The 26,942-nt window shown below is 41.8% G+C and overlaps 1 pseudogene; it reads right to left on the reverse strand.

The window, feature by feature from the left end:
* Window positions 1–13,041, reverse strand: part of LOC122663978 — a 38,515-nt pseudogene extending 25,474 nt beyond the window's left edge.
* Window positions 13,042–26,942: the final 13,901 nt, after the last annotated feature.

Genomic DNA, 26,942 nt, shown 5'->3' on the forward strand with positions numbered 1-26,942 from the left:
CTATAAGTATGACTTACCTCGACCTTCTTTGTGAAACTAGTTGGAGCCACGACCTTGGTTGACAAACCTTAGGGTAATGAATAATGAATTTAATGACCGAGTAGGTTAATTTATTGAGACTGCTTGAAGAGTTGACTTGGACCAAAACTATTAAAGGGTTATTGGTTCTCGAAAGAGGCCGATGTGGACTCTTCCTTGTGGGATAAGCGTATTTGTAGGTTTAAAGGTTGTGAAAGCTAAAAGCGAAGGATGTAAAAACCTTCTCCGGCGACGGATATGAATGGGGTAATGGATCACAAATCGTTCCCTCCGTCTTGGGAGTGAACAATAGGAGATTCCATCAATATTCCAAATCATTCTAAAGTTGGGTTAGGTAATGAGACAACCGGATGTGAAAGCCTTAGAATGTAAACCCTATGTTGGGTGTGGACAGGTTAAATCCTGTAACCGAGAATGACGAGAATCTTGAAGGCTAGAGTGGTATCGCCGATCTGGAAGATCTAGGGAACCTTTGTTCCTTGAGACTTAACTTAGTAGTTGGAACCTGTTTTCTAGGGTTATTGTGAACCACACCCTGTGGTAATGTGACCTGTAAGGAAAAGAGAATTATGGAACGACTTTGTGACATGTAGCAAAGCTGCCTCTTCTTGACCCGACCTTTGACTTAGTTTAAGATGTGGGTGACTTGGGATGTTGTTATCCAGCAGCCCTTATCCTGAGACCTAGCTACCTCAAATTTCGGGGACGAAATTTCTTGTAAGGTGGGGAGAATGTTATACCCGCGCCCCGAAGTATAATTAATTATTAATTCTTCCTCGTGACGTGTAGTTATCATTGCCGCTTATGCGGTGAGTTGTTCTCGCTGGTGGTGGCTCAAGCTATATTGACCGTAGTACGAGGTTGCTGTGGAAACTAGTCGGGACCGTGGAGGTTGCCCCTTGGCGTGTCGGGGTAAGTAGTTGACCAAATTTTATTGTGTGCTTACGCCCTCTCAAAGCCCTCGAAGTGTGGTCAAAGGCCACGACCTCTTATGGTGGGAACCACCTTCCTACTCGCATCGGAGGCGAGGTTCTTGGTTGCCTCCGACCCCGCATCAATCCGACAAGGACCCTTGTGGGTGAGACCCTGTGGCTAAGGTCTTATTGGTGTCTGCCGTGTTTGACCCTACCCTTACCCCTTTTTATTAACTTGACCTTATGTGGGCCTTGGGGCCAGAGTTAGGATTTTTAGAGCTTGTGTAAGGGTGGATGGTTGTTTGACCCTATCCAAGCAGACCTAGCCTACGCTTATGAGGCCTTATCCAAACGAGGCCATTAAAAGTGATTTTCTATATGAGAGAGAGGGTAAGACTATTCCTTAGTCTTTCTTTTTTCTTTCTCTTTCCTAACCTAATCGTGAAAGGAGAGGAGAGCTTTGAAGAGAGAGGAGGAGAAGGAGGAGAAGGAAGGAAGAAGAAGAAGGAAGCAGGCTTCTTGGGTTTGGAGCTTTAAAGGGCACCTCGTGTGTACCTCAAACCAAGTAAGCAAGTGCCCTTTTCCCCATTTTTCTCTCTTCCCCCTTGCTCGTTTGAGCTTGGGTGGTTCGTTGGTTGCAGCCCCCAAGATGGGGATTTCTTTTTGAAACCCAAAGGGTTAGCTCGAGCCATGTGTAGTTTCCCTTGTAGGATGCTATCCCATTTCATTACAACCACTGTAAAGACCTCTTTTGACCTCTTGCTAAATCTATTTGATTCTAAAGCTTGACCACCAAAGAAAACCCCAAATCTGGATTTTGAGCTTTTGATCCTTTAAACCCCTTAAATCTTTGAATGTTGGGTGTTTTAAGACCCAAATAGACTCCAGACACCCCTCCCTTGTCCCTTGAGGCTTAGAGAACCAAATGGGACAACCCCTGGGCTTTTAAAGACCTTGAAATCACACTTGGGTTGCATCGGAGGCAAGGCTGCGTGAGTCCGATGTTTGCCTCCCGATGTGTCCCCGAGCTGCGGGGAAGGTCGGGAGGCGAGGTCGGAGGCAGCCTCTTGAGTCGGCGTTGCCTCCGATGCAGTTTTTAAGGCTTATAACTTATGTAAACGGTGGGGTTTCTCTATGAGGCCTCCCCTACGCTCTCTCGCGCTCTTATTCACTTCCATAGGTGCCAACATATGTGCAATGGGGTGATTTTGGCGGGAATCGTTGCGCTTATACAAATTCCATTTGAAGTAATTGGTGAGTGGGTTTGGGTTTGTTTGAGCTTGTTTACTATTGCTTATTCATGCATTTATGAATTATATTGTGACATTATCATTCAAGCATGATTGCATATTTGCATTTATTCTTATTCGATGATGATGATTTGGATGATATGGATTTGTGTTGGGTTACGGTCTTAGGAAGTACTAGCACCGGAACCCCGTATACGTGGAATTATATATTGCATCTCATTCTTTTTGTATGCGCCGTGTTGTCTTGGTACCGGGTGTTAGATGGAATGGGACGTTGACACACCCGGATGTACCTCTCAACACGATAGGATTCATGTAGTATATACGTGGTTAGGCTCGAGTTCCCTATGCTACGACCCTTACCAACAGGGGTTTAGGTGTTGGGTAGCAGGCGCTTCTCTTCTGTGGAGAGTTAGAGGCCAGGCGGGGTAGTAATGGTTATCGGGTGCCTGCGGGTGGTGATGACTACGACCGGCGGGCTCCGTAGTAATAATTGAGGTTGCATTGTGGTGAGAATGGAAGGATCACAATGTCTTCCCGAGTTATTGCGATGTAGCATATACCCGTTGACTTAGCATTGTGTGTTAGGTGGTAAATGAATTAATAATAGCATGCCATGGACTATTTGTGATTGTGTGATTGTGCATCCCCTTTTCTCTCTCACTAGCTCGGTGGAGCTAACCCCGTGTACACATTCTTTTTAGATTTTGATGCGGATGATTCTTGTGGAGCCGAGCCGTGGCGAGGATCGTGGCGATGGTTGCCCGTGATGATTGTGCCCTACGGGCTGTATTGATACTTGGGACTTGTTCCCTTCTTTTTTTTTTTGGGCCACGTGCCTTGTATAAATATTTATTATTATACTTGTTTTGGGGTAGTTATGCTATGGTCATTCGGGATATCCATCCAAACTATTTATGTATCGCTTAGCCGTGTGAACATGAGGTAACTCACATGGAACGCTTCCGCTTATTTTATGATCGTTGGAAATGTAATATACCTTTGTCTTTCGCACCCGATATTATTGTATTGTAATATTGGTTTATGGTAGTGAGTTGGCGTTGCATCGAGATCTGGCGGTGAGGTGGGATGACGCGTGTCACCCCAATCATACCCTGATATTGTATTTTATCCCTTGTCGGGATAGGGGTGTGACAGCAAGCCTGTTAAGCTTAAGGGAAAATTCTACAGGACAGTAATAAGACTGGCTATAACATGTGGGGTAAAATGTTGGGCAGTTAAGAAGTGTAATATAGATAAGATGAGTGTAACGGAGATGAGGATGTTGAGGAGGATGTGCGGCAAGACCAGGGGAGATAAAATAAGAAATGATTCTATTAGAACCAAATTGGGCGTTGCACCAATCCATGACAAACTCCGTGAGAACAGCTTGAGGTGGTATAGTCATGTACAACGGAGACCCATGGATGCTCCAATAAGAAGGAGTGACAAGATTCAGTTTGACGAAGCTAAAAAAGGTAGGGGCAGGCCTAAAATGACTATTGGAGAAGTGGTAAGAAAGGATACGCATGTGGTAAGGCTCAATCATAGTATGACCGCGGATAGAGTTGTTTGGAGGACAAGGACCTGTGTACCCGACCCCTTGTAGGGATGTTCCTGGGATGTTGTTTTGACAACTGCTTTTACTTCTTTCTTTACTTATTTTCCTTTTTACTTCCTTTTACTCCTTTATACTTCTTTTTTCTACTATTGTCATAGCCTCTTCTGGATCCATGTAGCCGACCCCATTTAGTTGGGATAAGGTTATGGTTGTTGTTGTTTTGCATCAGTACCTGCCTGTTCAGTCTCAGATGACGAGGGGATTAACTGGCTCTTATAGGGTGATAACTAGGACACTGCATCGCCAACCACAAAATTCATAAGTAAAACAACTCATGGTCGCCCACCTAAACGGTTGGCTACCTTGATCACAACTCACAATGAGGTAAATATGTAAGTGGGACAAATACACTGCAACGGAGAAGTAACTCATTGACCATACCGAAGATAGCTAAATGCGTGTGATTCAAGGAGATGCTTTAATGATCAGGACTCCAAAGGGAGATCCATGGGGCCCACTCCAAGCTTTCCCTTACCCTTAGTCAGTAAGGGATTACATATGGTTCCCACATTGTTTCTCCATGGATACCACCTGTGTGAAGAAGGCCTAACATTTACACTACATACGCTGAAAAGCAAGGAAATTGTAAACGAAAATAAGGGCAAACAAACATGTTTAAAATATTTTGATTTATTATATTCATGGCGGTAGTCACTCAAGATAAAATAAAACAAAAACACAATGAATGACAAAAGGAAAATTAAATTAGGATCATGTTAATGCATGGCATCTGAGATAAGATTTTTCCAGCAGTGGCAACACGTAAGTCCAAAACAACAAATGTGGACATGTCCAAGACATGTAAGGAAGTGTCATGCATTCTTTTAAGTCAATCACAGACTTTCTTTGGTTGAGAATGAAAATACAATCAATTAAATGAAAACATACTCGTATAATATGACTCTCCCAGACCCCACAGTGGCGGGAGCCTCATGCACTAGGTACGCCCTTTTTATACTAGTATTATATTATTACATGTAGAACAATAACAAGATGATGTAGTCCTAGGTAGGAGAAGTCCCACTAGGAGCCAGGAGAATAAGATCACCTAACAAGGCTGCTGTTTCAAATGGGCAGAATTAGGGTTAGGACTAGGAATTTGAGCTAGGGTTTTATTTAGTAATGATGTGCAGGTCAATAGGAAGCTAATGATATAGGTTTTAGGTTTAAACAGAAAATTAAAATTCTGAAATTCTAGGGTTAGGGTTTCGGGTTTTGGGCTTTAGAATCTACGCTGAATTAGGGTTTAGAGTGGTATTTTGGGGCTGGACTTGGGATCGAGTTTCCCAAACAGTGAGGGAAAGACTTGACTGAAGTTTGAAGGGGAATGGATGGCTGGAAGTATAGTTTCTGAAGTTTAAGGTTTTTTTTTGTTTTATGTGAGTGAGGGGATTAGGGTTTTTTATAGACAGTTGAGGCTGCAGGTTAGGTCGAGTTGGGGCGGGGGGTAGTAAGGGATCTGTGGTTAAATTTTGGATGTAAACTGATGAAGGATGAAGGCTGGACTGGTTTAAGAATAATTAGGGTTTATGATAATCGAGTGGGAGAGTGTAGGTCTAGGTTAGAAGGTGAGAAACAGCAAGGTAGTTGCAGGAAAAATAAATGACTTACTTGTTTTGCAGGGGATCTGAAAACAGCAAGTAGAATCAGCTTGTAGAAGAAAAAGGACCTCCCGATCTACAAGATGCAAGGAGTCGCCGGAATCCACCAGCCCTCACCCTTGATATGACTCACAAGGGGTCTTGATATAACTCACAAGACATGTCTCTGAAGAGAGAAGCAGCAGCAGCAAAGGCCAACAGAAAAAGCGCGAATTTTTTAAAACATAATTGGGTGGGGGAGCCTCTCCCACAATCTCTTATTAAATAGGAGGCCAAAGGCCTAATTCCTAAAACTATTACAACTCTAATCTCCATCCAAAATCGTGGAGAGGTACAATTAAGTGATTTAAAACAATTTAAAAGGTATAAAAGGACTCAATTGACCCTAATGACTTAAAACAACTTAAACTACTTGAAATAAAAGAAGATTCCCTACTAGCCAATAGGATATAAGAACCTCTTAGCCAATAGGAGCACTTCACTTAAATTAGACCAATTGAACCAATTGGGTGCAACCAATTTAAACCGGTTCAATTAAAAACACAAAATAAAAACTAAGTATAGAACTGAAATAACTAAACTAAGGCTCCTACTAAAACCCCAGGCTTAGGGTGGCTTCTTCAATTTGAGAAGGCTAGGGTCTGCATCACAAGAACATTGATGAAATGCTACATAATTGCCAAACTACACTATATAAAGATGTTCCCCACCACCCACCCCAGCTATCTCATCTGCTAAGGTGTTGCTCAATCTCATGCTCAATTGGAGTGAGATGTTCCTGGCTAGGAGAAGGAATTTACCCTGATCAGGTGAGAGTATTGCTATGCAACTCTCTACCCTGGTTCAGCCACCTAATAACAAGCACTAAATTCCATTCTCCAATCAAGTGTAACACCTGAAGTGATGGAGCAACCTGAAGCCCAATAGCAACAGGAAAGATCATAATGGTATCACCAGTATTCTCCCCAAATAGTTGTGGCTAAGTCTAGTGTTGAGGCTGAATATCGAGCTATGGCTCATACCACAGCTGAGTTAATATGGTTAAAACCATTGATTCAAGAGTTGGGATTTCTAGTTACTCAACCTATAAAGATGTTTTGTGATAATCAGGCTGCTATTTATATTACAAACAATCCAGTGTTTCCTGAGAGGACCAACCACATCAAAGTTGATTGTCATTTTGTAAGAGATGTTATGAAAAAGTTGATCACGACTCCATTTGTTCTTTCTGTTATTCAGCTCAGTGATATGTTCACCAAACCACTGTTTGGTCCTACTTTCAGGAGAGGTTGTTCCAAGCTTGAGGGGGAGTGTTAATTTGTCACATTATTGTACTGTGGGGTACAATTCATTGTAACACAATAGGGAGAGTTTTCCCTCTATAGTGATTTGTTATTTCTAGTTAGTTTCCTAGTGTGTCTAGGTTATTTAGTCTTTAAGTCTATAAATGTAGTCTATCTCTAATTCCTTCTATAAGGAGGAGTCCTTTACTTTGTAATCTTTTGATTATAAATACAGCCAATGGGGGACTGCTATTGATCTCTAGATGGTCCCCTCTTCTCTCCCATCTCTTTTCTTCTCTCTCTCTTGTTGACTGGGCGTCTGTTGGCTAACAAATCCAATATTTCTTAAATCTGATTTATATTGATGGAGTTATGTTTCAGTCAAACCTTACTTGGCGTGTGCGACCGCTATCAAATCGTTTTGAATGAAAATATTTTTTTTAGACATCAAAACAAAAATATTTTACCGCACTTTTGGTTTTTAGCAATGTTTTACCATATTAAGATTTATGGAATTTTTAGATTTAAGAAAAACCCCAGCATTTATAATTTGAAAATTGCACCTACCGCCAAAAATCCAGTTTTTTGTTCTTGAACTGGGGGGGTTAACTTTTTATCCTTATAGAATTTTATTTTTTAACTATTTTTATTGGATTCAAATAGGAGGATATTTGCTTATTTATGAATAATATCTTAAGTTAATGTTTTTAACAAAGATTTACTTAAATGGTATTAGGCATAAATAAGAGTCTGCCCTGATTTCTAGCATAACTAACTGTCTATCCTGGTTTCTGGCATAAATAAGTGTTTGTATATCAAGGTTTCCCACCGAGATCTCGGCGAGACAATGCAACCTTCTCATTTCGCTTAGCATCTTGTCTCGATATTTCAAAAACACAAGATATTACCTGAGATCTCGGCAAGTTCTTGTTCCATGATTGGTATCCATATCTTCTGCCAAATTTTCCTAGTCTTATTCTATCACTCTCCCCACGTCAAATTTAAGATACCAATTGAAGCAATAATCTTCTAATTACTTTTTTAGTGCATTGAAAGTTTACTCTCTCACCTTCAAACCCAACCATTCCTCATCATTCCACATTTTTTACTTTATTCAGTGTTACAACTCCTTGTTTTTGTCACCAAACATTCATAACATTTCTCTAACACAATTTTATGTTTCTTTCTCACATAACCAATTTCTAAACCCCCTCCCCCCCTCCTTTTAATGGAATGAGACAATTTTATGTTTTAATCAAATGACGCTTTCTTAACATGATTGACGGTTTCCATAGAAATTCCCTTCTATGTTTTTCAATCCTTCCGAACCATGACCGGGGCTTTGAAGACAAAGACATAATAAGTAGGAAAGTCTGACAATTTGGCTTTGATCAAGGTAATCTTAATACCATCCCTAACAAAAAAAAAAAAAAGTTATCTGATTCCCTTGCCTCCCCCCCCCCCCTTTCTTTCAGTCATTCTTCGCAAAATTGGCCCCAAAATTCTAGCAGCCTCAGGTTTCATCCTTATGGTAATACTAGAAGTTTTCTACAATCCATAGAAGTTCACCAATCCACTATTAAGAAAAGTAATGATATGGAACTAATGAAAGTTCTAATAATAGGTTCTGATTGGTCCCCCCCCCCCCCCCCCCCCCTCCTCCTTTTATGAAACAGGCTATATCATGGACAATAGAGATTTGGGAACTGGTTTGTGACAAACTTACTTGTTAACAGAAGAACCGTCCTTAGGTGCATTCATTTCAGAGAACTGGTTCCTTATCACCACTTCTTCTCCAGCACAAGCTGCTGCATTCTTAACTTCTTCCTCCGAAAGACCCTGCTTGAGAGAGACAGCGAGGGGCAAAGGTGATGGGGGAGGAAGTGTATAGTGAGCATTCATCCAAAAAAGAAAAGAAATATGATTACAGTAAAACCAAAGCATATAGTATAATAAATGTAATGGGAATAAACAGGCAGAGAAGAAAAGATACAAAATGTCATAAAACTTGCATGCCTGAGCTCGTGCAGCTGCCTCCTCCGCCTCTTGCTGATTCTTAGTAGCTGTAATCTTTCCTCCAAGTTTATAAAGATATTCTTCTGTCTGAGAAAGAAATGATGAGAGGACAGCATATCTCTGAGCAGTATCACCCGGGATGCTGGTCTGCTGCTCCAGCAACATTTCACGATACCTGTCAACATCATTATTCTTCAATGCCTCCATCCTTTTATTTCGATCATCATCCTTTCTCTTCGAAAATTCCCTGAGCATTCTCTCATGATATTTGGCAACTCCCCTGTTGCGGGCTGTCCTTGCATCACGGATGGCCCAATGAGCCTCAAGAAACTTCTTACGCCATTGAAAAATGGATTTTAGTTGCTTCTCTCTCATCATCTTCTGAGATAGCTGCACTTGTCTACCAAGCTCCATGCGCTGACGTTCACATAGTCGAACAAACTTCCTATACAGCCTGTCAGACATTGCCATTATCTCCTGCTGTTGTTGGTCAACCCCATCTCTCACCCGTGCTTGAACATCTAAAAGTCTAAGTTTCCTTTCTTCAATTTGCAGCCTCAAAACAAGATCGGGCATGATCCTCTTCCTCTCTAGATTCACAGCTAACAAATCACTAATCTTGTTGAGATTCTCTGTCCTTTTCTTGTTAAGCACCTCTAAGCCTTCCTCAAAAAGCAGATCCTTCACATCGTATGCCAGAATTAAATTACTCACATTGTTAACACCCACTGCTGAGCCAAGAGAGTCATGTTTCCTAGTAATGAAAGGAAAATCAAAGAGCGGTCCATCATACTTTCTTGCAGGGCCAACATCTTTTGGCTGGGGTCCCATGCTTGCTTGAACCGGTTTTTTAATTTGGCTTGCATCTAATAAAGCAACCTGAGGGGGAACACCGTTTCTTTCATCTGCCGTGAGATCACTTTTAGCAGCAATATTCAAAGGACCAGGCTCAACTTCCTGCACAGGTTTAACAGCTAATGATGTACCTTGCAGATCTTCCTTTCCAACAGATCCCATCTGCATAGGCTCCTTCATAATAGCTGTCACTCCTTGAACGTGACCTGCTGATGTAGTTGCTTTCTCTTCTCCAGTACTGCATTCCTCTTTTGATAGAGACTGTCCTCTGCTTAAAGGTGCAACCTTGTTATTGGACTGCAAAGGTCTTGCATGTTCGTTGCCATTAGTCGCAGGAGATCTGTCATGGTTAGTTGTCCCTTGGGAGGGAACAAATACCTGCTGCAGCTGCGACTCAAGGGGTGGAGGAGCAATAGCTTGAAGAACTTCTTGCGGAAGATTGCCTTCCCCACGCTGTGAAGTAAAGAAACCAAGGAACTAAATAACATACAGTAAAACAACCACGAAGAAACAACAAAACTTTGCATACCTTCAGTCGCCTGAATGCTAGTATTTGTGCTTTAAGGACATGCAGTTGCTGTTTAGTAAACCCAAGACGCTGTTGTGGTATCTGGTGAGCACCATCATGATGTGGGAAGTGAGTTTCCACTCCACCGTCATTAGAGGATATTACAGATTGTGGAGAGGATCGGTTCAACTGTGGCAACTGCCTGAAGTACTGCATCTGCAAAGTTTCTGGGCTAGTAGAGGTACTCTTTGTATGAGGTGGATTATCCAAACCCTGACTCTTGTTCACAGATTGCTGAGGTGGGTGCATTGGGGGCATCCCATTTCCAAATTCAATCTGCTGTTTAAACAGCTGGTTCTGCCTGTTGTGAACACCAAGCTGTTGCATCTGGATGTTATTAGCATTACCCATCACAGCAGTTGCAGAATTTGATAAAGCACTAGATGGAATCATCTGCCTTGGCTTCAAAGAGACAGATTGGCCAGATACATCACGTGATGAGTTCCCATGGGCAGAACTCTCAGCAACAATAGGTGGAGAAGACATGATGTGTTGCTTTGATGTTTGCTGCTGTGAAGATGGAGCACCTGCATTGCTTTCATTTGGGTTCTGAAGCCCAGCCATTTTAGATTGCCAAATCGGAAGGAGTTGAGCTATCAGATGGGCGTTGGTGGGCTTAGACAGATCAATTTTGTTTTCCACAGCCCATGCCTGCATAGCGTGCAACTGGGCCACCGTGAATTGGTTGTTTGCAATGTTTTGAATGCTTGGCTGAGTCTGTGGTACATGAACAGGCTTTATTATGTTTGGTGACATTAACTGCCCAACCGATGGCCCTTGGGGGAGAGGCTTCGACTCACCCCTTTGGTCAGAGGTTTGCTGTGAACCCTGCCCCACCTGCCTCTCACCATGCACATGTTCAATCGACTTCTTGGATGCAGAAGCCTGAACCTGGTTAGCTGCCTTAATAGCAATGAGGTCTTGCATTTTAATATTTCCTGTCCGCATATCCTGATCTTTCCCAGTTGGTGGACCAGCCATTACCATTTTACCTTCTTGTTGTGGCTGCATATTTTCAAGAATCAACTTTTCCTGTGCAGCCTGCAAAGCATATTGAACATAAGCTTGATGCATTGGATTCTGAATGTGCTGTACCGGGCCCTGACCCTTATTCTGGCTCTCTTCACAAGTTTGAGAGGCTCCATGTTGTTGAGACAAATCAATGAAGTTCCTAGACTGTTGAGGCAAGAGCAAGGAACCAGAAGATGAAGGAAAGTTGCTGCCACCCATGACTCCATCACCATGGATACCAGCAGCTTGATATGCTAGGAGGGCTTCATCTCCTTCACGTTTTCTAAGCTGTTGCAATGACTAGATGAACAAGCACCAAATAAATCAAAACATTTATCAAGCAACAATATCCATTCATATAGTACCTATAACAAATTGAACATGATGCAGAGTTCAGAAGGGATATGGAGAAGACAATCACTGCTACAAAGATAAATAGGACCAGCACTTAAAGATCTGTTACAGAATACAAACGTAAAGGAACTATAAAGAAAAGCTCACTTCTTATCAAATTCCCGTTTAATTGCAAGTTGGCTGCAATACGCATTGAAAAAAACTATAACTGTGGCACGATTACATGAAAAAAGCTATTCCGATCTTCACACAAAATGTCATCAGCAGAAGAAGAGACCAAGTTCAATGTATAATTTGCAAAAGAGCAGAAGAGACCAAGTGGAATGTTTCATTTGCAAACAAAAAATAGAACTGAAACTTTTCGTCCCCATAAAAAACAGGCCAAATCATCAGAATCATCCCATGAACCAGCTCGAATGCGTGAAAAAAAAAATCCAAAGACGAAGGCATGATAGCAAAAATGAGGAACAGCCAACTACTGGAAATTAGCCATACAAAAGAATAACCAGTTTCGGCAAACTGAAGGCACCTAAGTTCAAAAAGATGGAAAATAACATGCATATACACTGCCTTCTACCAGAACTGCAAAGGGAAAGTGTACCATAAAAACAGTTGGACCGAAAGAAAAAAGAAATTGAAAATTCAGAAGCAGGGCAACAAAAGAAACATGTTTATTAAATAAGCTCCCCACTCCCATCATGCAGAAAGTTTCCAATCAATTTTCCCCCAAAGAAGAGATTGCACCAAACCCATCGACATTGAACTCAACCAAACTCTGAGAATCTATAAACAAGAAAATCCAAGCGAATTGGCCCAACTCAAGACGTCAAAGTAATCCCAATTGAGAAAGAGGCAATGGTATCAGTGAACAGTGTTATTTACGGAACTGGGTACTCGGTCCAAGCTGCTATTGAGCCGCTGTGGACAAAATCCGCTAATTGTTTTATTGAAGAGTTAAGAGTCAAACTGGCTCGTTTTGACCAATCGAAGTACATAATTTACTTTAAAAGTTGGCGGAATTTATTGCGAGTTACGGACGCCCAGCTGTATCAGTAGAGAGTAGCTCTCCCAATGCTATACCAGGAAAATTCAAAATGGCCAAACGAAAGCCAACTATTAATTGTTCGATCCAGATTCCAGAGCCACTAATCCAGTACACAAAATTATCAAAAAACTCATCCCAAAATGCAATCCGAGAGAGAAACAGCTTTCTCAAATTACCCAGTAGTCACCCGAAGACGCACAACAATCAAGCCACTCAAGCAAACACCGACCTGTATAAATGCAAGCTGCTGCTGCCGCTCTTGCTGTTGCCGTTGATGTTGTTGTTGCTGCTGCTGCTGTTGAATTGCATCAAACCCTAGATGAGGAGCCGACGCGGCCGAAGAAGATGACGACGGCGAAGCCGAAGCAGAGGAGGACAATCGGCCATGCAGCGCCTGCGCCGCATTCCGACCAGGATGGGCGGCGCTACCGCCCTGCTGCGTGGCACCAGATTGCAACCAAGAATTCAAAAATAGAAAAGAAAAAAAAAAAAAAAACAAAACAAAACTAATTTACAACCCCAACCCAAAAACACGCGGTTCGAGAAACCACTTTTACCGATCCCGACGTCAGCATCTGCCTTTCACTGTCTCTCTTCTCTGCCTCACTGTTTCCAACATTTTCACTGCACGTATGAGTGGCTGGCTTTAGCTTTTAAGGTTTCCAATGCAATTCCCGGCTGAATTCCACGAATCCTCGATCGATTACTGGTTTTGGAAACCTATCTTCACAGATCGTAGCTTGAGCTTCCACCGTGATCCCACGAACACGCCGGAATCCGAGAATTTAACCCGATTTGTGTTTTCAGTCAAAACCTAAGCGTTTGGGATCTTTTTTTCCCCCTTTTTTTCTTACTGCGCTTTCCTGGACTGTTTGGTAGTATTTAAATGCGATTTAAAAAATTCCTTAATCGAACGCACGAGTGCACGGCAAGACTGCTCAGAATTACTCTCGGAACATGTCCGAAATTACCATAATAACCCGAGTTTTGCAAAGAAACGAAAGCCATTGGTTTGGCACTTTGGCCTCTCTTGGTCTATCAAACTGTCGTGCTGGTGACAAGAGGGATGCAAACCGTAATTATATGAACAGAGAAGGACAATTTTTTAACATTCTACCCTTTGTTTACTGAACCCGTGGCACGTGGATCACGGCAATATCAGGAAAACCTATGTGGGCCAAGATTGCCTTACAAGACAGTTACACAGTCCAGCTGTGTCCTGTGTGGGTCCCATAATTGACGCTTTACGCCTAGCAGCTTGCTTTTTGGCCGCTTGCAAAGAAAGCCCTCGTCTTAGGTCCATTTTTTTCGTGTACGGTTTCTTGATCGGTGTGGTTTCCTAAATGCCTCTCACAAGAGGGGGTGGGATCCACCTGGGGCATCTGACCAAACACCTTGCCCAATTGGGGTCCATCCTCCTCTTATGAGAGGCACTAGGAAACCGCACCGATCAGGAAACCATAGATGATAACAATTCCATCTAGGTTGGGCTAACACGCTCCCCTACCCTTGACGATTAGGGCTTTCTCGCTTGTTGCCTCCAATCTATGACCACCTGTCGTTTGCCATTTATTAGTAAGGAGGAAGCACTTGGGCAGAGTTGTCACACCCAACTTGTGTCCATAAAAAAAAAATTCCTTGATTTGAGTCTTTTTCATTCGTCATGCATTCGGTTAATTGTGTTAGGTCAATCACTTGACTTGACTTAAGGCCCGATTTCATCTCCTTTTTTCATGATCTTGAGTCTTAATTTATATAATATATAAGATTTGTTTACCAAAAAAATGTATATATAAGGTTTAAGATGTATATTTGTTCTGGTTCCACCGGTTCCTAATTGCTAGATTTAAAATTGAACCAATAACTTATCAATATATTTGGAACTGGACCCATGATTTTGCCATTATCAATGCGCGAGGTCTTCGTAAGCAATTCGTATAGCACCTCCATACGAATTTGCGAGATCTCTTACACTCTCAAGAATACTAACAGGTCAGTCAATAGTACTTCGATCTACTACTGCTTCATTTCTGATTATTTCTTCTTCTTCTTTGTTTAATTTCTCAGTAATTTGTTTTGTTTTGTTTTCTTGTAAGAGTAGAGAGATAGCGTCGGGGAAGATGCTGGATCCGGGATCGTTGAAGGGGAACGATACGACATTGCTGGAGGTGCTGGTGAAGGTGTCGTACTCGATACTGTTAAGCTTGGTGATGAGCCATAAAAGTAAATAGTCAATCAACGAGTGACACGTGACCGGTCCAGAACCGAGCAAAAGAACCCGATCCGTGGAAGAACCAGACACTGACCCATCTCAGACGGTGGATCTAATAAAAAGACAAACCCTTCAGGGTCGGCAAGAGACTGAACTTGTCAAGGTCGGCAGCAAGGCAGAGCCTACAACGGTCAGCAAGGAACCGAGCCCTCCGCAGTCGACAGCAAGGTAGAGCCTACAACAGTCGATAAGGAACCGAGCCCTCCACAGTCGGCAACAAGGCCGAGTCATTTATGGATGGCAGACAGGCCGAGTACTCCAAGATCGGCTATCAAAGGGACCATCCATGGTCGATGGTCAGGCCAAGCCTTAGTGATAAGCCGAGCCTCCCACAGTCAGAGGCCCATCGGACACGGGGGTTAGACCGAGTCATGTACACTCGGATGTAGGGTCGGATCCCACATCCTCGGGGTAAAGATGAGCCCAGACAGCTCCACCCCTCGATGCCAAGCTCAGTCTGGCCTAAAGATCATCGACATATCTGAGAATTAATGGTCGGACAAATCCAGCCGAGTCATAATACGAAGCGATATTTGTAACTCGCCTAAGTCAATATCGCCTAAGTTGTGGGGCCACATCAACGCATTCCGACGTTCACGGGATATGCTGAGTCAGCTGAATCTGGCCGTTATCCAACGACGGAACCGTATCACACTCAAATAAGGACTCTTACCAAGTGAATAGTTCCTTTTCAAATATAACTCTACTTAGAAGATTCCTACAAAAAATTGGACTCTTACCATACAATGACTCTTCTCCACCGCCCTTTATTGCTCTATAAATTCCCAGGTACGAAGCTAAAACACCATCTCACTTTTTGCAAGGTAGAATTGCTACTAAAACGGAGACTTAACTTTGGCTTCGGAGAGCCCTCGGCTGGAGCCACACTGGCTCTCCTTTGCTTACTCAGTTTTTTGCAGGTTCATCCTAGGTGGACCAAACTGGAGGTTTCCTGACGCAACACTTGACTAGGGATTTGGCCAAGGATTGGGACATTGATTACGAGCTGGTGTTGGGTCTCACCGTCGACTTGCCCATCATTGGTAATTTTACCATCCCTCTTATCGCCAAGGGAGAGCTCAAGCTGCCTAGCTTCTCTTATCTCATCTAAACTTACTCTAATTCCTTTTAATTTCGCTTTCTAAATCCCAATTTCTCTTTCTTTCTTTCTTTCTTTCTATGTAATAATAATGGAATCTGTATCGTACTTTTTTTTTTTTTTTTTGGGGTCTAACTACATGTAAATTTATGAGAAGAAATGAAACACTAGTCATGGTTGTTGCATCTGGGGTTGATCTTTCTAAACATTCGTTTTACAAATCAGATACAGGTCAATTTTAAACAAAGTTTATCCTCACCATCGGTGAGATGGAGGGTCATAAATCTCTGGACAAACTTTTACTTGATCCATTTTGAAGGGTTCATCCATCCATAATTCTAATGAAAAAAAACGAGGCGGTAATAGTGGGAAATAAAGAATTTCCAGCAGTTTTGAAATTCCAATTTCACATATTTGGATAAATGACTTGCGCTTCAGATCATTCCAACTCAGAATATTGGAATTTTGTAGCCTGTTGAGGAGATCTTCCTCCACTCTTTCTCTTACCCATCCAAACTTGTGAGTTATGGATATCGGAAAGTCTACGATTTCCTCAAGAAAGAAGGTAGTGTTAATGATAAACCACCATAGCTGGTTATACACCGAATCATTTCCTATGTAACTGATGTAACTGACCATGTGCCTCTGTTGAGCACTATGGTTCACTCAACTTGTATATATATTGTAATGACCTGCCAAGTGATTTAATGAGAAATTGTTTCTTCTATATGGTATCAGCTTTTTCTCGTGCTCATGTGAGCTTTGTCAGATCCTGTTGACCTGTCTTGAAAACTCTCTTGCGAACTTCTTTTTTTTTTTCTTGAAAGCCTTTTCTCTTTTGTCTTTCCATGGCTTCCTCTGCATTTGAGACGAGTTCTCTGAGTCCTTCCTCTGTGTCTTCTTCGGCGTTTCTTGCGCCCAATGTCACTCCTCATCTGTCGTTGAAGCTTACTTTCGACAAACTACATGTTATGGCGTGCTCAATTTGTTCCTCTTCTCCGTGGATATGGACTTCTTGGATTTGTTGATGGCTCAAATCCGAGACCTGCTCCATCCTCACCGCCGACGGATGCTGAGCTTGCTGCTACCACTCTGTGGGATCGCCAAGATCAATTGATCTTGAGCTGGCTGATCTCCTCTCTGTCTGAAGCTGTTGTTTCTCACATTGTCAGTGCGACGACTGCTCTTGACGCATGGACGATCTTAGGCAAAGTCTTTGCTCCTACATCTCGTAGTCGAGTTCTTGACCTTGAGGATCGTCTTGCTAGGGTTACCAAAGGATCTGATTCTATCACGGATTACCTTCTGTCAATTTGATCGATTGCAGATTCGTTGGCAGTGATCGATCAACCGATCTAAGATGAGGATTTGGTTCTTGCAACTCTTCGTGGTCTCGGTGCTGAGTATCATGACTTTGCTACTTCAGTCCGCCTTCGTGCTGATCCGATGAGCTTTATTGAGCTTAGTGGTCTGTTGTTGAGCCACGAAAGCTTCTTTCGCTCTCTTTCTGCTAAAAATTCCTCGTGTGTGTTATCCACTGCGAATGTTGCTACTGTACGCCCTCAAGGTGCTCGAGGATATGTCAATGGTGGTTATCGAGGTTCTGACCGTGGCAATGGCCGCTATCGAGGATTCTCTAGCCGTGGTGCTAATCGCGGTCAATACCGTGGCAACAATTACTCCAACCAGAACACACCTCCACCCGCACAGCAACCTAGTGGTTATCGTTTTGCAGCAAACACTCAAAATCACTCCTCTGCTTCGGGTGGTTATCGCAAAGGTTTTGATTCACAAGCAACTCAGGCTGCCTACAGTGACCCATCACAAGGATTTGCTCATCCGCCTCGTGACTGTTGCCAGATCTGTAATGGCTTTGGTCATACGGCTTCCCATTGTTCTAAGCGTTTCAATCACGCCTTCATGGGTATGTACACTTCCTCTTTTGTGTCTCCATTTGCTACTTGGATTCTTGATTCTGGTTCTAATAACCATCTAACCGCAAACATTAGCAACCTTGCTATAAGTGATCCCTGTACTGGCCCTGAGCAAATTGTGGTTGGTAATGGCCAAGGTCTGCCTATTACACATTCTGGTTCTTGCACATTTATTTCTCCTAGCTGTTCTTTCAAAGTTTCTAATGTTCTTTGTGTTCCTGGGATACATTGCAATCTTTTATCTGTCAATCGATTTGCTATTGAAAATCAAGTATTCTTTAAATTCACTCTGATTTCTTTCTCATCAAGGACAATCACTCGGGGAAGATCCTCTATCGCGGCCAGAGTAGCAATGGCCTTTACTCCATGCCACTTTCATCTGCTGCTGTCTCCTGTCATCAAGCTCTTGCTGCTACTTCCACCACCGATTGGCACAATCGTCTTGGGCACCCCTCGTAGCGTACTGTGGATGATGTTCTTCGAACTTTTGATTTACCTTTTTCTACCAAGTGTTCTTTTAAGTACTGTGACTCTTGTTGTTGTTCTAAGAGCCATCGGCTCCCATTTGCACCTTCTCTTTCTGTTAGTTCTCAACCCTTGGAGCTGCTTCACTGTGACCTTTGGGGTCCAGCTCCAACGGTGTCCATGGACAATCATAGATATTACATTTTGATTATAGATGACTATAGCAAGTACACCTCGGCATATCCTTTAGCCCGTAAGTACCACGTTTAAGTCTTTAGTTGAGAACTTCTTCTCTTGTAAAATCAAACTATTTAGACTGATGGTGGTGGTGAGTTCACAGCCATGGCACCCTTTCTTGCCTCTCATGGCATTTCCCATCTATTGTCATGCCCACATACCCAAGCTTAAAACGGGGTTGTTGAAAGGAAGCACAGGCATGTCATAGAAACTGCATTGTCTCTTTTGTTTCATGCGCACTTGCCTACAAAGTTTTGGTCCTATGCTGTCCAGACTGCAGTCTATCTAATAAACAGGCTGCCCACACCAACTATTCAGAATGACAATCCTTACCACAAACTCTTCCAAGTGGAACCAGACTATAAGTTTTTGCGCACCTTTGGATGTCTGTGTTATCCATGGTTGCGCCCATACAGCTCTACCAAGCTTGAACATAGGTCTCGACCTTGTCTATTCCTTGGTTACTCAAACACTCACAAATGATATAAATCCTTGATGTTTCCTCTGGTCGTCTTTTTGTCTCTCGACATGTAACATTTGTAGAATCTGTGTTTCCATATTCAACCTTGCAAACACGTTCTCCCACGCCAGAGGATTCCACACAGTGGTTTCCATCTTCTCCACCGGGGGTTCATCATTTCGGGGCCTACTGCAACTGGGCCTACTGCGACTGGGCCTACTGTACCACCAACGGAGCTTATTTCAACCACCATAGCTGGGTCATCTCAGTCCAATACTGAGCCCACTCTTCTACCCATTACTGCAACACCTAGTCACGGGTTTGTTGATGTTGAGCCCAATGGAACTGCTACTACTGCGCCCAATGGGCCATATGTGGATGCCGGATCCAGCAAGCCTCGTGGGACTGTTGTATCGTCTCACCCTATGCGTACACGTACCAAGATTGGCTCTCTCAAGCCAAGTCAGAGGCTTAATCTCACGGCTACTAAGCATGCTCCAGAGCCTAGTAATGAACCCACATGTTACACAAAGGCCATGCAATCCACTCCGTGGCGAGCCGCTATGCAGGATGAATTTAATGCTTTATTACGCAATGGTACTTGGGTTTTAGTCCCACCTCAACCATCTCAATATGTCATTGGTTGTAAGTGGGTATTTCGTTTAAAACGTACAACCACTGGAGAAATTGAGCGCTACAAGGCTCGGCTAGTAGCTAAGGGCTTCCATCAAAGCCCTGGAATAGATTTTAATGACACTTTTAGCCCAGTGATCAAGCCGGCAATAATTCGAGTTATCCTCTCTCTTGCGGTCACTAATCATTGGCCCATCCGCCAATTAGATGTCCAAAATGCTTTCCTATATGGAACACTACGTGAGTTTGTCTTCATGACTCAACCACCCGGCTTTGAAGACCCTGCTGTTCCTCACTATATGTATCGGTTGACAAAATCACTCTATGGGTTGCGACAGGCGCCACGGGCCTGGTATGCCAAACTCAGCAATTTTCTTCTCTCACAAGGTTTTACCACATCCAAAACGGACACTTCATTGTTCATATATCGCCAAGGAGACATCGTGATATATTTTCTAGTGTATGTTGATGATCTACTGATCACGGGCAACTCACCGTCCTTAATTCAGGATCTAATCCGTGCTATGTCTACGGCGTTTGCTGTGAAAGACCTTGGGCCCTTGCATTATTTTTTGGGCATCCAAGTAACCTGGACTGCTGATGGGCTGTTCTTAAGCCAGCGCAAGTATATCTCTGATATTCTGGCCTAGTCCAATATGGTTGATGCTAAACCTGTCTCCACTCCAATTGCAACATCACCTCTTCAGGCCACCTCGGGTTCTCCATTGGCGGATGGCACCATGTATCGTCGTATTGTTGGTCCTCTACAATACCTTACAATGACTAGACCAAATATTAGCTACGCCATTAGCAAAGTGGCCCAATACATGCATTGCCCGACGGATGTGCATTGGAGCGCTGTTAAGCGCATCTTACGCTATTTGAAGTCCACAATGGTGGATGGTCTTCATTTCGGCCCACGATCGTTACTTACTTTCCATGGATACGCGGATGCTAACTGGGCTGGATGCCCCGACGATCGCAAATCCACATTAGGTTATGGGATTTATCTAGGATCTCATCTGATCTCTTGGTGTTCACGCAAGGAGAAGACAATCTCCAGATCATCTACTGAGGTGGAATATCGCTCTGTCGCTGCTGCTGCTACTGAGTTAATATGGGTCAGGTCATTACTCAAGGAGTTCGGTGTCTATCTAGCTACCACTCCACTGATTTGGTGTGACAATGTTGGTGCGACCTATTTGTCTGCTAATCCAGTATTTCATTCTCGTACTAAGCATATCGAGATTGATTTCCACTTCATTCGTGATATGATTGCCAAACACCAGCTTGTGGTTCGTTATCTCTCCACTGTCGATCAAACAGCAAACATACTCACCAAAGGCCTATCTCGACAACGCTTTCATTTGCTTCGTGGCAAGCTCAATGTTGGTTCTCCCCCCATTGGCTTGAGGGGGCATGTTAGTGATAAACCACCATAGCTGGTTATACACCGAATCATTTCCTATGTAATTGATGTAACTGACCACGTGCCTCTGTTGAGCACTATGGTTCACTCAACTTGTATATATATTGTAATGACCTACCAAGTGATTTAATGAGAAATTGTTTCTTCTACAGGTAGGGGGTGATACAGAGAGGAGAGACCGAGTTCGGACTCAGTGAAGACGAAACGATCCATAATTTGCTCTTCATCGAGTAAAAGAGGAGAGATGAGAAGTTTAAAAAAAACAAGTGAAAATGAAAATGAAAAGTCAAATTTAAAAAGTGAAAATTCATTTTTCAATTTTGGTCATTGGAACTACCTTGCCACATGTTGAGCATCTAGGGTGAGAAATTGGGAAAATAGGTTGAGGTTAAATTTATCATTTCACTTTTTGGTTTGATTTAAGTACACGCCGTTACTTTAGAGGGGGATGGATGAGTATTTTCAAATAAGAGGGGGTGAGTTGAATATTGTTCGATTTTCAAGGGATGTTACGTAATTTACCCTTGAATTTTTAAATGATTTGTTTTATTATATGTTACTACAAAACTTGACATATGAACAAGAGACTTGAGATCTATTCTCCACAGATTTCAGAATCATTGGACCTGCAATATAGCAAAGCTAGATGCCCACCCATACTCTTGTATGCATGTGAGTGTATGGATATCCTTGCCCATAAGTCTTGCTCCCATGTATGTTTCTTTTGAATGTTGGTCAATTGTACCTCGACATGTGAAATTTTTTTTATTTTTTTATTTTGAAAAAAACTGCAAGAATGAGATATGTGTAGGTCCTTTACTACTTTGATCCATCTTTGTCCATCCAAATTTGAAGGGAAAGGTGGACAATCGATTTGGTTGATTTGTTGTGTCTTTGATTATCAAAGCTTTGGCCGAAGCTTATACTTATTTTGAGTCTCCTCCCAGACACCTGGGTGCTCAGTCAAGGCACTCCCTTTCTTGCTCCTCTCCCTCTGGGCCCACTGGGTACCCAATCCCCCCCTCTAGACCATCATAATGGTGTGCAGCGTGTGATCACCATTGGCACAAATTAAAGGGAAAAGTATCTTCTAGAGGTTGGCATACACAACACCTCTACATATTTTTTTAAGAAGAGGGTTATCAGCAAGCAATATTGTGGAGTACACGAACCACAGTGTCATACATTAAAGGGCAATGAGATTATTTTATGTGAGGAGAGAGAGATAGACAGAGAGGTACTAGTGTCCAGCATCAGAAAAACTTTTTTTCTAAATTTTATTATTATTTTTAAAAAATATAGAGAAATAAATAATTTTTTTAATGAGAGAGCGTAGAGTACACCGACAGCGCAGAGACCATTGGCCCAAGTTTTAATTTGAAACAGCCGATCCAAATTTGCCACATGGCAAAAGTGTTTTATCGATGCGCTGTTTAGTAGACGTGTTGTTTTTTAGTGGAAACCCGTTCGTCATTTAATTCTTTGACTGTGACATTCAGTAGTCTATCTACCAAAAAAAACAGACATTCAGTAGTCTAAGAATCGGATAAAACCCAAATATTTGAGGGTTTCGCTGCCTAGGGAGGGAGGACGCTTGAGAGGCTGAGAGCTGAAGTCGTGATGGTAAGTGCCCTCTCTCTTATCGGAGCCTCACAGCCGAGTGATCGTTACTCTCAGTTTTTAGATTCTATCTTTTGCAGTATCATTTTCTCTTTCAGGTCAAGTCTCAGACTTCAATTTCCTATCATTTGCAGCCTCTCTGAGTCTCTTCTTTTGCCGGAATCGGTTTGAGTTTGAATTCTATTAGTTACAGAGAATTCCAATCTATATGTTGGATAACATTATTGTCATTGGTTTTATGGAATTAAGTTTTATTTTTGAACAGCTAGAAACAAATCGGTTTATTTGTTTTTGGTCGTTGTTATTGATTCATTCTACTTCTGATTTCCACCTGCTACTTATTTCATTTTTCAAGTTTGGATCAGAATATTAGTTACAAATTATTATTATTATTTTTTTCGTTTTACTTGCTGAGGTTGGATGGAATCATTCAAATGTGTTAAAATGGTAAATGAGTTCTCAAAATGCAACAGAAGGCAGGGAACTTTTCTCGTTTGTTGCCTGCAAGACATTCAAAAATGTCTCTTGATAGTTAGCACTTTCTCTTGTAATGCTGCCAGAATATAAAGTTTAATGATAAATTTTTTCTCACCCTGCTATCAAGTATGCGAAGGTGATACCTTTCCTTAGGCAAAAAGGCATTATAAATGATCCTTTTTTATTCATTTGAAGGATACTGGGCTCTTTCCATGCCATACCGCGTTGTTGTTGCCCTGTTTATATTTGTGACATGTTGTTGTTGAGGGATGACTCTTTGTACCTACAAAACGAATATCCTGAAAACACTTCAGCTTCATCTTCTAAGTTGCATTTGCTTAAAATGATAGTTCTGTAGTTGTTCTTCCTTAGTTTAACTTATCAAATCGGATGTACTCGTGGAAACTGTAATGCTCTTTCACATCGACATAGCTGATTTTTCTCTGTTTTACTGCACACCACCTCAACGGTGCTCGGACCTGCTCTAGCTCCACGATCACTACCTACTTGATTGTTCTTTTCATTTTCCCATCATTACAACTAAGCTTCCATTATCTATTAGAGTAGTCACAATCTTCTTTTGTCTCTTACCACTCTCTTACAAAACAAATTTGTTGGAAAATTCAATTGTAGAAAGTACATGTTAAGCCCTAACATGTAGCTTTTGGATTTAAAGCATCTGAGTGCCTGATTATTAATTCTTTTTACGTTGCTGGAGTGTATTGTTATTACTAATATAATACCATCTTATTGTTCTGTTTGGTGTTCACAGAATATTGTAGTTGGATCTCATTAACACTGCTCTCAATTAGTCTCACAGATGCGTTCGTTGAAGAGCTGTAGTGCTCTCTTAAGGGAGGCAACCTTAAAGCTGCCACATTTTGCAGGCATCAGTAACTGTAAGAGGTCTCTCTCTCTCTCTCTCTTCCTGAAGAAGATCCATTTGCCTTATTTATGTTTAGAACTTGAAGAATGTGGTTATGAATTTTCTCCTGGCAATTTTCAGATTATAATCTGGTTAATCTAATAAAAAAGATAGGAAGGTGCTTCAATTTCATTATTTATCTATTTATTTTGATTTACATTCCTACATCTGAATTAATAAACTCTGTTACATACTCATTATCCCACCTTAAATCGTTGAGTGTCTGGGTTGGGGGAATAGATGGAATATCTGCTTAACTTTTCATTGGAGGAAATTTGCTTTTTAACCCCCCCCCCCCTTTTTTTTTTTGGGGGGGGGGGGGGGGGTGGTTCTGGTTGTGTCTGAAGTTTGGCTACAACACTATGCAGTTTATTGCACTAAATTCTTTCTATGTTCAATAAACAGGTGGAATGTAAGATGGTGTTCTCCAGAAGCAGCCATTCACCAGGATTCCCATCTTCCGATGCCCAGTCTTGAGGACAAAAACAGGTAATTCATTATAAATTTAACAGAAGCCTCTCCTAGATTGTTTTATACTCGACCACCAATTCTCACCAACCACTTTCTATATTGACCTTGTGATTTTATTTAATTTTTACAATTCTTGATTTTTTTCATTTTCTATTGTGTAACTCTTCTCAATCCATATCTTCTATAAATTGGACTGGGATTGAGCCTTTAGTTTTCCAGTATGTTTTCCATCTCAATTCGTTAAAAGAGAGTCCCAGTGCATGAGGCTCCTGCAGGGTTTGGGAGGGGCAAATTTATGCAGCCTTATCCCCTACTTCGCAGGAGAGTCTGTTTCCAAGTTTTGAATCTGCAACCAATAGGTTGCAATAGTGCAACTTAACCGTTGCACCAAGGCTCACCCACTTTTCATCTCAAGTCATTGAAAAAATTGATTACTTATAATTTTAATAAGTCTTATTCTTTTCTGTTAGTTGATGTCTTCTTCCTTAATTTGATTGTGTGAATCAAATTGGCTTACAAATCCAAACTTTGTTTTCTTATAGTTGGAGTTTGGTATATTTCTAATTGGGACAATTTATACATTTGAGTTGATTATACTTTTTCCATAGTGCTTTGTTAAATATGCCCCCTTTTTTTTAATGTTTGTAATATTTTTCTCTTGGACTCTAATTCATTAATAAAACACTTTTGAAGTCTTGAGGTGTAACCAAGGTTTTAAAGACCGGTATCGGAGGCTGGGTCGGTGGCTGCCAATCCTGATGTGATATGGACAATCAGCCCGATATCTTATTGATATCCACTAGTATTGGCTGGTTTCTGATCGATTGGTGATGCAAGGAGGGTTGATGCAGATTCATCACTGAAATGGGCTTCTTTTATTAGGAAAAAGTCTAGGGTTGGGTTATATACATGTTGAGCCTTTGATCCCATGGGTTTTCTATGTAATAGGCCACTTTTATGGGCCTGAAGTTGGGGTACATGAGTTGCATACGGGATTAGCCCTATACATAGTTTCTTTTCATGTTTTCAATGTTTTAAATTGAACCGGTTCAAGGCTGGTTTGAACCAATGGTTCAATTTAAGTGATTTATTAGTTTTTCTTTTAGTTGTTTAGTTGGGCTGTGGATTAGGACTCTATTTTGAGTCTATTTTAGTTTCCTAGTCAGTTTAAGTTACCTAATAGGTTAAGGATTGGGTTAAGCCTTTCTTTTTTAGTGTAGGAGTCTAATTTTGAGTCTTTTATATAAGGTTGTAAGGGGGCAAAGTATTGAACACGAATTTGATTAATAAAAAAAAACTCTTGCTTGCTGCCATTGTTGTTGCTGCCTTGCTCTATTGAATGTTGCCTTGTGAGCATAGTTGTCATGGCGTCACGGCGTCACGGCGATCCAAGTCTGTGGAGGGGTGTCACGTCGATATATCGACATGTCACCCGCTATGGCGAGCATGTCGACCATGTTTTATTTTTTATTTTCTCTATTTTTAATGTTTTAATAGATGTATACTTAAGCCATGTTTTATTTTTTCTCTATTGTTTCTCAAGTTTTAAGAAGAAAATTCAGAAATCGAAGAGGGAAAGAAGAAATCGAAAGAAATCGAAGAGGGAAAGAAGAAATCGAAGAGGGAAGAAGAAATCGAAGACAGGAAGAAGAAATCGAAGAGGGAAAGAGAGACAAGAAGAAGAAATCAAAGAGGGACGCCATGGCGTAGGTCGCCATACAACCTTCTCCAGCGCCAGGACGCCATGGCGATGCCGTGACAACTATGCTTGTGAGTCATATCAAGGTGAAGGGACTGGTGGATCTCCAGTTGACTCCTTGCGTCTTGTAGACTGGGAGGATCTGTTATAAAGGATTGGTGGATCTCCAATCGACTCCTTGCATCATGTAGATCGGGAGGACCTGCTTCTAGTCTTCAAGCTGCTGCTATTGAAGACCTACAACTCCAAGAAAGTGTTTAGCATTATTCATCATTCCCTTCTGCTCCTAATCGTCTAACCTAACCCCCATCGATCCCCATTGCCAATACTCAATCCTCAATACCTTCCTCGTCCTCCATTAATACCATAGATCCATTAGAACCCTAAAACCTGCAACTATTCTTCTTCCCTTCTAGAAGGTCACATGCAAGGTGATTTTCGCGAGAATTCTGCCTAGCCAAATCTAACCGTTAGAACTTGCTAAAATTTTGATTGAATCTTCGTCAAACCCTATGAGAGACTTGATCCAAATTTCAGTACCATCCATGCAGCCGATTGTCGGAAACACTTTTACCCCTCTCTCCTATTTCTACTAGGAAACCTTCATAACTCCATATTTAACCACCTGATTTAGCTGTAACTTTCAGCAATTCAGCATACATTC

The sequence above is a fragment of the Telopea speciosissima genome, chromosome 1, assembly GCF_018873765.1.
Source record: "Telopea speciosissima isolate NSW1024214 ecotype Mountain lineage chromosome 1, Tspe_v1, whole genome shotgun sequence".
Classification (NCBI taxonomy): domain Eukaryota; kingdom Viridiplantae; phylum Streptophyta; class Magnoliopsida; order Proteales; family Proteaceae; genus Telopea; species Telopea speciosissima.